This window comes from Acomys minous (assembly GCF_964271855.1).
Source record: "Acomys minous genome assembly, chromosome: 1".
In the NCBI taxonomy this organism is placed as follows: Eukaryota; Metazoa; Chordata; class Mammalia; order Rodentia; family Muridae; genus Acomys; species Acomys minous.
In genome coordinates, this window is record NC_140483.1 from 127,958,098 (window position 1) to 127,971,719 (window position 13,622).

Sequence of the window (13,622 nt, forward strand, 5' to 3'; positions counted from 1 at the left end):
TTCCTTTCATATATAAATAGCTTATGTTCTGATAACAGAGAAACTCATGTCTCACCACTTACCCAGACATTTTCAGGGAATCCCAAACAAGATTACTGTCCCAGCTTGAGCTGACAACTTGACAAAATCTAAAAAGTCACCCAGGAAGAGGGAGATTCAACCGAAGAATTGCCTAGACCATAGGCATGGGTTGGGCTGTGGCCATACCTATGAGGTATTTTCTTAATTGCTAATTGGTGTAGGAGGGCCTAGCCTCCTGCGGGCGGCGCAATCCCTAGGCAAGTGGACCTGGGATGCATGAGCTGAGCAAGCTAGCAATCTGCATTGCTCCGCGATTTCTGCTTCAGTTCCCCACTCAAGATTCCTGCCCTGAGCTCCTGCTCTGGCCTTTCCTGCTGATGGACTGTAATGTGTAGGCCAAATGAATCCGTGCCCCCAACTCCGCTGCCCCCCGCCCCCTCCCCTCGCCGTGTTGCTTTCTGTCAATGTCTTAATGAAGCAAAAAAAGGCACACTAGGACAACTATTAACTTTGTTTGCATTAAAGATACCCTACTTTCCTTCATCTCTGTGATCTAGAGATATAACCTTCAGGAACTACCCTACAATCTCATTTAGTTTCCTTAGCAATCTATTCGAGATATGGCTCAAAGTTGCCCAAATCCTATATATATAACAGTTGTAAAGAAAATGAAGTATGACTCTTTCTTAGGGAAGCCCACACTTATGCTCTGTAGTGTATTTTTTGAAAGGTTTATTTATTTATTTATTTATTTATTTATTTATTTATTACATATACAGTGTGGTGCCTGCATGCCAGAAGAGGGCACCAGATCTTATTACAGATGGCCACGAGCCACTGTGTGGCTGCTGGGAATTGAACTCAGGAACTCTGGAAGAGCAGACAGTGCTCTTAACCTCTGAGCCATCTCTCCAGCCCCTCTGTAGTGTATTTTATTTTCTCCCAGGGGCCTCTAAGTATGTTAACCCGTGTACTTAAAATCTATTTAAAAACATATCTAATAACCCCCCAACCTTTCCTATCTAGCTAATCCTGAAAGTGATCAATCTTTTCTGTGTTGAAGCAAAGAATCAGGCTTTACCAGAGTAAAGATCCCAAAGATGTCTCCTTAGCTGCCCAGAAGTGTGTCTCAATCCCTGTTGCTAACAGGCCCACATCCCATTTGTATACACTCAGGCCTTAAGTCTGGTTTATCACTGTTTTAATCCTTCTTATTTGAAAACATTTCCACATAAAAGAAGTACTCTTCTCTGTGTTGGCAACCTTCGCAGCAAATGTTGCTAATCGTGCCGGATTCTTCATTCTCAGTTGGCAAGAAGCTAGAAGTAGACGGTGGGGTGAGGGGCGCCTTTCTCTTCCCACGTTGCCATAATTTTCCCTGTGTATCTTATTTCACTAAATATTTTCCTTTGAAGAATTTGGGTGATGGTTGAAACCAACTATTTGAACTCTTAGTATTTTCTCTCCACTCCATTTCCCTTCATTTCTCCATGGCTCCCCTCCTCCTTCCTAATTTCTCACCCCTCTCTTCCTAGCTCTCTACTTTGGCAGCACCACGCTGTATGTAGCTCCTGCTGAACTGTAACTTACTAAGTTGGAATTAAACTAACCCTCCTGCCCCTGCCTGGCTGTCTTTGGTAACTTTTGTGTAACTTTGAAATTCCCTTAAGGCTTTCTCAAGTAGTCTGAACTAGCTTTTTGTGCAGCCATTTCTTCTGAATTGAAACATCTCACTGGAAGAGCCGTCCAAACTCACAAGATACAAGGAACACCCCCTCCCCCCAAAAAATCTTGCAAGCCTCAAGATACTTCAAAAGTTATGATTCCCAAGGCCTCTCCCTGAGGTTGGAAATACAATCAACAATTTCTGGGGAGAGACTATCTGGTGGGGCTATATGAGAGTCTTCCAGGGAGCTCCATGTATGAAGGCTTTTCTGAATCACTGTTTATATTGGTGTGGGTTTTTCAGGGATGCCGTTGCTTTTGAGTCATCAATACATCTGTATATAGGACTCTATGGTCCTATAAGTAATCTCAGTAAATTCGTTGGTTCACTAGCCTAGACTCAGAAGGCATTGATTCTTTGATCTCTTGTTGATATACTATCTGTTTTTAATAAGCATTTGTTTATAGCTTCTCAATAACAGTCACACAATACAGTTGGTGACCAAACAAGAACCAAATGACAGAACCAAAGACCAGTTGAGGAAGAGAGTTTCATAGCTTTTGTGATAAGTTGTGACACATGTAACTGAGGCTGAACACAGAACACACACACAGAGGTAATCTCAGTGGGACTACATTTTTCCTTCTGTGATATGAGGTAGTGTGTCTCTTTATAGAGGCAGTTGAATGTTTTCTGTGGAGTGGAATTCCTGAAAGTAGAATGTCCTTTGAGAGAATCCCAGATGTCCTTCATACTCTATGTGGTGTCATATCTCTAGATAAATGGTGGTCATCTCACAAATATGGGATGCTTTCCCAAATGACTGATGGATGAAGGAATGTATTCCAGTCCCTGAAAGTAACCCACATGTGATAGGATTGTAAGCAGGCAGAGTAGGCTCTTACATGGACTTTCTATGGGAATAAAACCTGTAAATGAGGCCTTGCTGTTTGAATTTGCTCAAGTAAGGGAAATTACATTGAGGAAAAGACATGCAGATGCTGTTTTCTTCATTAGCCTCTGATTTGGCATGAAAATTGGAAAGGGGGGAAGATGAGATAGAGGTAAACATTACCTCTTAATTTCTTATCAATGGCAAGAAAAGTACAAATTTAGAGACTGAGGGTATATCTCAGTGGAAAAGCACTTCCCTACCATGCACTAGGCTCTGAGTTCAAATTTGAGTACCTCAAAAACAAACCAACAGGGCTGGAGAGATGGCTCCAAAGGTTAAGAGCGCTGCTGTTCTTCCAAAGTCCAGAGTTCAATTCCCAGCAACCACATGGTAGCTCATAACCATTTATAAAGAGATGTGATACTCTCTTCTGGCCTGCAGGCTTACAGGCAGGTAGAATACAGTATAAGCAATAATAAATAAATAAACAAACATACAAGAAAGCATTATTAGGAAAGTACAGTTTGGTCTGTGTGAAAAACCTATACCTGGGAAAAACCTCAGAAACTATTGGAAGCGTTTGACAGCAAAGAGGAAGAGAGAGAGAGAGAAACATACAGGAGATACTCTTCACCTCCAACTTTTAATCCAGAGGAAGAAAGACTGAGTGGTGCAGCATGCATGCAAGGGCCTTAATAAATGCACAGAACAGGAAACTATAATAACTATGTATCTGAACTCCGTAAATTGGGGGAGACTTTTCTAAAAGAAATGAAAGAGCTTCTTGCCACCTAACTCATAATGATGTGAGACATAGGGGCAAATAGCACCAATCTGAGTGCTCTAGAAGCAAATAAACTGAGCAATGCAATGATATAGATACATCTTTGAGACAAAGAGAGTGTAACCTGAGAAAATACAAGGTAAACCAGTCCCTGATGGACTGGTTCACACAGATCTTTGGGAGCACTTGGTTACCACTGACTGAAGTCGCTATGAATACAAAAAAGACAAAAAGAGTGTGGACCATCACTGACAAGAACTAGGCACAGGGAGAGGCAGTGTATGAGGGCCAGTTTATTGAGAAAACAGGACTGTATCCATAGGAGAGTTAAAGGGATTTTGATTCATCAAAGATCTCAAGACTTAGCCTCTGGATTTAGGGGTTTTCCCTAGTGTCCTGATATTAATGACATCAACTGGCTTGTAAATCATATTCACAAAGTACTAAAGCAATGAAGAGGGCAGGAAACAAGTGCAAAGCAAACTAAAGAATCTTTCTGGGTCACTTGAAAGAAACCATAAGTTTTGGGTCAAGCTGGAGATCCTTAGGAGGAAATAAAAATATAAATGAGTACTGTACTAGTGAGCTTCTAGAAGTCTTTGAAGCTTGAGCAATAGGTTCATAAAAGGCAAAAATGATAAAACAGTGCAGATGGAAAAAGACTGAGCTTGTCCGAGGATTAGGTAGCTATTCTCCCATAGTATATGGTGTATTTTAGAAGCATTCATGTCACTTGTTTATTTGTGTGAATTGTAAAATGGAGTTTATGATGTTAATAATGATTAATATTTGTTAATGATGGGTATAGTCAGGTGGAAAGGCATGAGGTATAACTGGCACATGTGTGCTGTAGGAGTGCTGGGGCAGAAGGTCATTTTTCATTGGTGAACAGAAAGCAGAAACATGGGGCTGGGAGCATAACTGGCCTACAAGCCACAGCCAGACCCTAAGTAGCCCACATCAGCCACCTACCTTGTATCCTAAATGTTCCACCCTCGGCAAAAGTGCCAATTTCTGGAAAGCAAATATTCAAAGACATAAGATTGAGACACACATTTTACATTCCAACTATAGCAGTTATGCAGTAAGAGTCACATTCTCATTAGTGTTTGTTTTCATTTGATTTTGGGGAACCAAAGAAGTGGTTCAGTGTGTAAAGGTAAAGATTCTTGCCACACAAAGCTACTTCATGCTTTATACTTAAGTGTAGATTATATCCTCTGAATAAGGTAACATTAGAAGCCACAAAATCATATATATATATATATATATGAATATATATATATGAATATATATGTATATATATTCAAGACACTTGGTCATGATTTTTTTCAGCAACCAATATGTCCTTTTGAGTAGATGTTATTTTTTTCTTCTTAAACATCTCCTTTTTCTTAATGCTAGTGATAAACCAAAGCTTGTGCTACCTTTTTCTTAATAAAACCATCCTTTGTTTCACACTAATTAATCCTTCAAGTCTTTCCTGCCATATAAGTTAAAGTTGTGGCTGCACTTGGGTGGATGTCCATGGAAAGAACCCTTTGGGCTGCACACTTCACAGTATGTAGCTGCATCTTCTGCTGCCAGTGACAAGACTTTCTGATATTTTTGGTGAATTACCTATATAATTCTACCATACAGGCTAGTGGTGGGGATCAGTATCTTCATTTTATACATGGAGAGTTTGAAGTCGAAACATTGAAATGCCCAGTTATGTAGTTAATAAGTTAGAAACAGAAAAAGAGCTCAGGTAGTAAATTCCAGAGTCCATATCATATCCGATGGGTTTGAGGGTCACAAAGATACCTTGGCTCTCGTTTGGAATGATGAAAGAATAGAAGTTTGATAGTATTCACATGAGAGTTAACCTCAAAGACGTCATCCATGGTGCTAGCCTCCTTATGAGGCTTATGGATATGATGGGAGATAATATCTAAAGTTTAGAATGTAAGGCTTGTCCTTGAAAGATAATGTGACTTTCTGTGCTGTTTGTCTTGTCAGGAGGAAGCTAGCTGCCTTCAGTAGCTCTACAGAGAAGCCCACAGGTGAGGATTTGAGACCTTTGGTCAGTTGCCAGGGAGGACTGCGTGTGCTTGGAACCTGACCTTCCAGTGCCATCCAGACTTTCAAATAACTGTAGTCTCTACTGACATTTTAATTGAAACCTCATAAAAGATATAAACTAGAACCATGCAATTGAATTCCTTCTGAATTCCTGAGTGGCAGAAGGAGATTATCCATGTTAATCATTTTAAACTACTGGTATTAGGCTAACATGTTATGTAGCAAGAAATAATTATCAATATAGCACCAACAGAAGGTGGCTGTTGCAGAAATAAGGGTGTTTGAGTGAAGTGAACACGAACTAGTCAGCCCCTCACCCAAATTCGTTCTGGCTAAGAATTAAGATTTGGCAAGAACCCCATGGCTTATGGAATCCAGTAACAGGATCTTCAAACCACACTCTTAGTAGGTTCAGAGGAACAAAAGCTCTGTTCTTAGAAGCTTCAAAAGGCTAGGCATGGCTATGTGTCCCAATATGCTAATTAAAGAGATGAGTAATAGTGAAAAGAAGAGACAGGATATTTAATTAGTACTGCCACATTGAGAAATACACATAAAAGGATTTGGTGTGGGCATATCTCTCTGTGTTCAGGGCTCTCACATTAGCTTCAGGTTTACATAGAGAAAAATTGGGCAGGGGCGAATGGTAGGCATAACTTAGCAGTCTTGGTCAAGTGTTGATCTGGTTCCATACTGTCTTAGCTCTGATTCTGCAGGATAGTTTGAAGAAGTTTGTTTTGGCATGCGGAGAGCACTCTGGCTCCTGTATGAGCCTTACTTCTGTTCCACAGTACAGCATTGCCATCCTAGATAATTATCTTCATTTGAATTGTGGTTGTCCTTTAAGGCTGGCATTCCTTAAGGGTAGTTATTGTCTCTTGTCATAAAGATATCTAGCAATCATATTTATTGCTGGAATCAATGGTAACTTGAGTTTTAAAGTAAAGAAGAGAACTTTAGGTGCCTTTAGTGGTCTGAAATAGGACATTGTAAAAAGAAAGTAGGATTAAAAAAATAGATGCAAAATGAAGGTAGGAATGCCAGATTTTTGCTTTTAGTCATCTCATGACTCCAAGTGATCAGTGTCCCCTCCCCCATAAAGCAGTTTGCAATAGACTGTTTTGCCAGCGGGAGTCATTCATGGGAGTATGAACAACATGCCAACCATTGTGTTCAGGCAGCTAGAACACCACACTAGATACAATTATGCCAGAGAAAAGACAGCACAGAGACACAGATCCTTCTTTCCTCACAAATGTAAGTATCTCCAAAACCTATAAAAATCTTAGGAATTTTATTTATGAAGAAAGGGTGAAATGGGGAGAGTAAAGAGAGTTATGTATCTTCGTTTTATAAACAATAAGTGACTAAAATACCTTGAATAGGTGAGAACAAATTTTCAGCACAGATAGATATTTGAGTTTGGGAATAAAATAATTTCGGTGATAGAGAATGACATTATTTATAAAGTTTTGCCCATACAGTATTTGTAGTCCAAATCTTTATACTCACCATTTCAGTTTTCATAGAGACCTCTTTGTTTTAGAGAAAGAGAAAAAGGAGGTCAATGGTGATGTAAAACAACAATGTCAATTTTCCTTTATTAGAATTTATAGCTTTACATCCTTTAGAATGTATAGAAATAAATCTTTGTGGAGAACAGGATATTTATATTATACTAATGATTCTGAATCCTACCGATGCATTCTCAGTCCCAGGGAATGGCTCTTAACATTTCCAAACTATTAAACTCATTTGGTTCTCACAGCAAATCTATGGAGTACTTAGTACAATCAATGACATTTCAAGTTAAACAAACCAAGACACAATGAAATTGGTGCCATGTGTCACAGACAGTCTGGTTCAGAAACTTGTGAACTTAAGAACTTCCTTTTCAGGAGAGCTCCTCAAGAGATACCTTATATTTAAGATATTTCATTTCTGACAGAACAAATTCATCTAGGTAACTGTGACTACACAGAAAATATGTTATATAAAATTTGGAAGCAGATTTCATATACACTCCCTAATACATGCATAATATTTTTGGTGACAATACTGTTGCACATGGGCTCCCCTTCCAAAGTGACTGGCTTTGGCTGTGACATCAGCTGTCCTGGCTGTGGAGTGGGAGACTTGCAAACCTGTAATTGGAAGAGCTGGTGTCATCTGAGAATCAAGAGCAGGATTTAAATAGCTCTAAGGGACCAAGCTGATCCTTTCAAGGCCAAGTTATCAAAAATAGTTTCTTGGTTTGTGTGCTTGACCTTTCCTGAACTCAGAGGTTGAGCTTTGAAGGCTACATTCAACTCTCTCTGGAGGCAGAAACAAACAAACTCATGCCATTCTTATGAATGAACTACAACGGAAACCATCCACATAATGTCAAAATAAGATGGTTGCACAGAGTCTTTGGAGGCCAATTAATTTTCATGAATTTGAGTCACCTTTTTACCAAATCTCTCTATAAAGCATGGCCTTAGTGCACATCCTGCATTTAGCAGAACATTCAGCTAGAAACACAATCTGAGAGCTCTACTCATTTCTTTTCAGTAAGACCAAATGGAACATTTCTTATGAACTTTCACTTAAGAAAATGATCAACACCTGTATGTAAAGCGAGAAAGAAGGAAGAAAAGTGATTTATATGTAGTGATTCCTATTTTCACCAGTTCTTGTGTAGAAATGCTTTGACATGTGAAAGTGAATTAATAAAGTTAGAGTACTTATAATTAGGGAACCAAATTTTAGCATGATTTTTTACTTAAGAAATTGAGTTGTTGGCCAAGAGGATCAAATGAAAATCCCCAAACAGCCAAAGCAGTTGTTAATATAAATGGGTTTCTCTCTAGAAACTGACAGTAAGACACCACTGCCAATGACAACACCCACACAACTTATTGAGCATGGAGTAGTCTACCTGGTGCCTATATGAAGCTCTCACCCCTATGTTCTAATCTCTGTGGTGTGGAATGATGCGGAAACGCACTCTATAGGCTACAGAAACACAAATGTGAGCACCAAACCAGCCACAAAATTTTTGACTTACAACCTTTCCTACTTCTGAAATTGCAAGCAAACCACAATTTAATGCTTTATTTTATAAGACAATATGGCCATTGTCTCTTCGAAGCAATAAAACACTAAGACCACCTTCACATATTGTTTTTTATTTTAATTTTATTAATTTAGTCAGATTACAACTCAATTGTTATCCCATCACTTGTTTTTTTTTAAAAAATTTTTTATTAATTTATTCTTGTTACATCTCAATGGTTATCCCATCCTTTGTATCCTCCCATTCTTCCCTCCCTCCCAGTTCCCCCTTATTCCCCTCCCCTATGACTGTTCCTGAGGGGGATTTCCTCCCGCTGTATATGCTCATTGGGTATCAAGTCTCTTCTTGGTAACCTGCTATCCTTCCTCTGAGTGCCACCAGGTCTCCCACTCCAGGGGACATGGTCAAATATGAGGCACTAGAGTTCGGGTAAAAGTCATACCCCACTATCCACTCAACTGTGGAGAATCCCATCACTTGTATCCTCCCGCTCCTCCCTCCCTCCCGCTTCACCCTATTCCCTTCTTCTAGGTCTAAGACCGAGGAGGACCTCCTCCCCTACTATATGGTCATAGCTATCAAGTCTTATCTTGGTATCCTGCTTATTCTTTCTTTGAGTGCCATCAGGCCTCCCCACCAAGAGTAGGTGGAAACCTACAAGAAGCACATATTGTTAATGAAAAAACCATTTGTCTTCATTTTCTTGGTAGGCTGAACACAACCTAATACTGCTTATTTTACTTAGTGATGATTGCAAGTTGGCTTTTATTCAAAGAATGGAATAAGTGTCATTTTATTTTCATTATAATAGCTATAGAGATAAAGTGCTCATTTCTAGGACACTTGCTGCTTAAACTCATGACTAAGTTAGGTGAATTATTAGGTGTTAGAGTTTGGATTTAAAAGTTATCCCAGGGAGTAATGGGAAAAAAATCCCCCAAAGAACCATGTGTTAAAGGTTAGGACTCCAGTGTGGTGCTACTGAGAGGTGATGGAAACATTTAATACATGGCTAACTCTACAAGACACTGTTAAGAGTCTTTTTTTTTTAATACATTTTTATTAATTTATACATATTACATCTCAGTTGTTAGCCCATCCCATGTATCCTCCCATCCCTCCCTTCCTCCCACTTCCCCCCCCTACTCCCCTCCCCTATGTCTGTGTCTGAGGGGGATCTCCTCCCCCTGAATATGCTCATACGGTATCAAGTCTCTCCTTGGTGACCTATTATCTTTCCTCTGAGTGCCACCAGGCATCTCCATCCAAGGGACATGATCAAATATGGGGCACCAGAGTTTGTGTGAGAGTTAGATCTTCTTCTCCACTCAACAGTGGAGAATGTCCATCGGCTAGTCCGGGTAGGGGTTCAAGGTTTTTACTGCCTATTTTTTCCTTGGCTGTTGCCACAGTTTGCGGAGGACCCCAGGGCCCAGACTCGCCTGTAGTTTTCCAGGACCCACTGGATCCTTCCATTTCCTCTTTCTCCCAGGCTTCTCACACCTAAAGTTTCAATAGGATGTCCTCCCCTCTTACCCATTATTCTGGTAGGTACAGTTTTTCATGGGGACGTACACCTTGGGCTAGTGTTAATTAGAACAATTAGGTCAAGAGAAAGAAATAAAATGATAACAAGTAGGCAAAGAAGTGCTTATTCACACAGGAAAACAACACAATCCTATACTGGAGACCGTAAAGACTCCACCAGAAAGCTCAGGCTTATTAAACGCTTTCAGCAAAGTATCCAGATATAAAATCAATATAAAAATTAGTAATTTCCTATATGACAATAATTGGATAAATGATCATATTTGTAATGGCTTCAGGAAAAAAAAAACAGCCATCAATACCTAGAGGTAAATCCAACAAAGAAGACAAAAGATCTTTACAATGAAGACTTTGAGACACTGAAGGAAGAATTTGAGGAAGACACAAGAAGATACAAATATTCCCCATACTCATGAATTGGCAGAATTAATATTGTGAAAATAGTTATATAACTGAGATTAATCTACATACTCAAAGCAATGCTTATCATATCCCAATGACATTCTTCATTGAACTGGCAAAAAACAGTCTTAAAAATGTTTTTTTTCTAGTCATATTTAGTAATTTTTTATTTCTTTCTTTAAAATTTTTTATTATAATTCATTTACATTACATCCCAATTGTAATCCCCTCATTCTTATCTTCCTGTTTCAATCCTCCCTCCCTTTTTTGACGTATTTCCCTCCCCTAGACGTCTGACAAGTGTGGTCCTTCTCCTCCACGATCTAACTACAGCCTATCAAGTCTTATCTGGCTACATTGCATCCACTTTCTCTATGTTCCCATAGGGCCTCTTCACCAACGGGCAGTGATCAAATGCTGGGCACCAGAGTTCCTGTGAGAGTCACTCCTGTGTGACACCCCTCCCCCTGCCTTAATGACCTGTCCTTTAGCTACATCTGAACAGTGGATCTAGGTTATCTGATTGCAATGTCCTTGGTTGGTGCACCAGTTGATGCACATATTGTTAATGAAAAAACCATTTGTCTTCATTTTCTTGGTAGGCTGAACACAACCTGGGTCCAGATTCACCATCTTTAATAGACTCTTTGTGGAGCTCCTGACAACACCCACCCACCCCATTCTTGCATCTACCAACTCTTCCATACAACTTGTAACTCTTAACCGAGAGTCCAGCTGTGGAACCCAGTATCTGTCCAGATCATCTGCTGGGTTGAGTCTCTCAGAGGACATCTTTGTTGGCCTAATATCCACTTATAAGTGAGTATATACCATGTGTGTCATTCTGGGTCTGGGTTACCTCACTCAGGATGATATATATTAGTTCCATCCATTTGCCTGCTAATTGCAAGATTTCTTTGTTTTTGATAGCTGAGTACTATTCCATGGTGTAAATGTATCACAGTTTCTTTATCCATTCTTTGGTTGAGGGACATCTAGGATGTTTCCAGATTCTGGCTATTATGAATAAAACTGCTATGAACATAGTTGAGCAAAATCCTTATTGTATTGTAGAACATCTTTTGGGTATATTCTCTGGAGTGGAATGGCTGGGTAGCGGAGGTATAACAATGCCCAACTTTCTGAGGAAGCACCACATAGATTTCCAAAGTGGTTGTACAAGTTTGTACTCCCTCCTGTAATGTAGAAGTGTTCCCCTTTCTCCACATCCTTGCCAGCATCTAAACTTGAGTTTTTGATCTTAGACATTCTGATAGGTATAAGATGAAATATCAAAGTCGTTTTGAATTGCATTTTCCTGATGACTAGGGATGTTGAGCATTTCTTTAAGTGTTTCTCAGCCATTTGGTACTCCTCTGTTGAGAATTCTATTTAGCTCTGTACCCCATTTTTAATTGGGTTATTTGTTTGGTGGTGTTTAATTTCTTGAGTACTTTATATACTTTGGATATTATCCCACTGTCAGACGTAGGGTTGGTGAATATCTTTTCCCAGTCTGTAGACTGTTGCTTCCTTCTCTTGAGTGTCCTTGGCCTTATGGAGGCTTTTCAGTTTCATGAGGGTCTGTTTATTAATTGTTGACCTTAGAGCCTGAGCTGTTGGTGTTCTGTTCAGAAAGTTGTCACCTGTGCTGGTGAGTTCTAGGCTCTTCCTCACTTTTATTTCTAATAGTGTGTCTGGTCTTGTGTTGAGGTCTTTAATCCACTTGGATTTTTGTTTTGTGCAGGGTGATAAATATGGGTCTATTTGATTTTTCTACATATAGACATCTAGTTAGTCTAGCACCATTTGTTGAAAATGCTATATTTTTTCCACTGTATGGATTTGGCTTCTTTGTCAAAATTCAAGTGTCCATAGGTATGTGGGTTTATTTCTGGGACTTTGATTTCATTCTGTTGATCAACCAGCCTATTTCAATGCCAGTACCATGCTGTTTTTTTTTATTTATTAAAGTTGCCCTATAATACAGCTTTTGACCTGCAATGGAGATTCTTCGAGAAGATCTTTATTTGTACAGGACTGTTTTGGCTACTTTGGAAGTTTTGCTTTTCCATATAAAGTTGAGAATTGATCTTACAATGTCTATGAAAGATTGTGTTGGAAATTTGATGGGAATTGCATTGAATCATCTATAAATTGCTTTTGGAAAGATAATTATTTTTACAATGTTGATTCTCCCAACATATATATATATATATATATATATATATATATATATATATATATATATAAAGCATTTTATATTTTAATATTATATCTCTTAGCTGAGTTGTATGTCTTCACCCATATCTGAAAAATAAGGTAGAGTTAAGTAAGAATTTTATGTAATAAATATTTTAAAATCATAGGATTAGAAAAATGGTTACTGTTGAGTCAAGCATATTGAAATTAGATTTATAGTGTTTCCCTCTACAGAATGGCACACTTGGATGGTATGCAAATTAGAGAAACAAATTAAAACATCTTTTTCTTAATCTGGAAAGTTCCACAGAAAGAATGGAATGCATTAAAAAAAAGTTTATTTTCCTGTGGATGACTGAAAATCTAAACTCACATTACTTAACTAGATTCCAAAGTTCAGGGCAAGTAGTAGAAAGATCCATAATTTAAAATTTAATTATTTATGAAATGTAAGCCTTTGCCCTCAACCTGTGAATTATTAAAATAAATAAATAAGCTTCCAGGTTTCCTTGTCAGATTATCTCATGTGGAGTGATTCTTTATTCATATTGTCAGGACCTGGAGTGGAGCCCAATGAGGCTGTGGGTGTGAATTATGCACAAAGTCCTGGGTTAAATCCCCAGCACCAGAACAAAAAGCAAACAAGAACAAGAAGAAAAGAATAGATGGGAAGGAGAAAAGAGCACATTTGTAGAGCAAGGGAATATTTTTGTCTCCTAGTGAAGATTTGAATCTTTAAGACTGTTGAAATAAACAGCAATAGATGGATTACAAGGAGAAAAACTACATGGATTTATTAATATTTATATGTATACAGGAGCCACACAAAATATGAAGTACAAAGAAGGCCCAGATGATTGACACTTATATGGAAAGATGGAAGTGAGGAAGCTGTTGGTAAATTTCACTAGGGTAATAAAATAATTTGTAGGGGGGAATGAGTGAGCTCATGGTGGCTGAGGAAAAATTCTTCTAGGCTTTA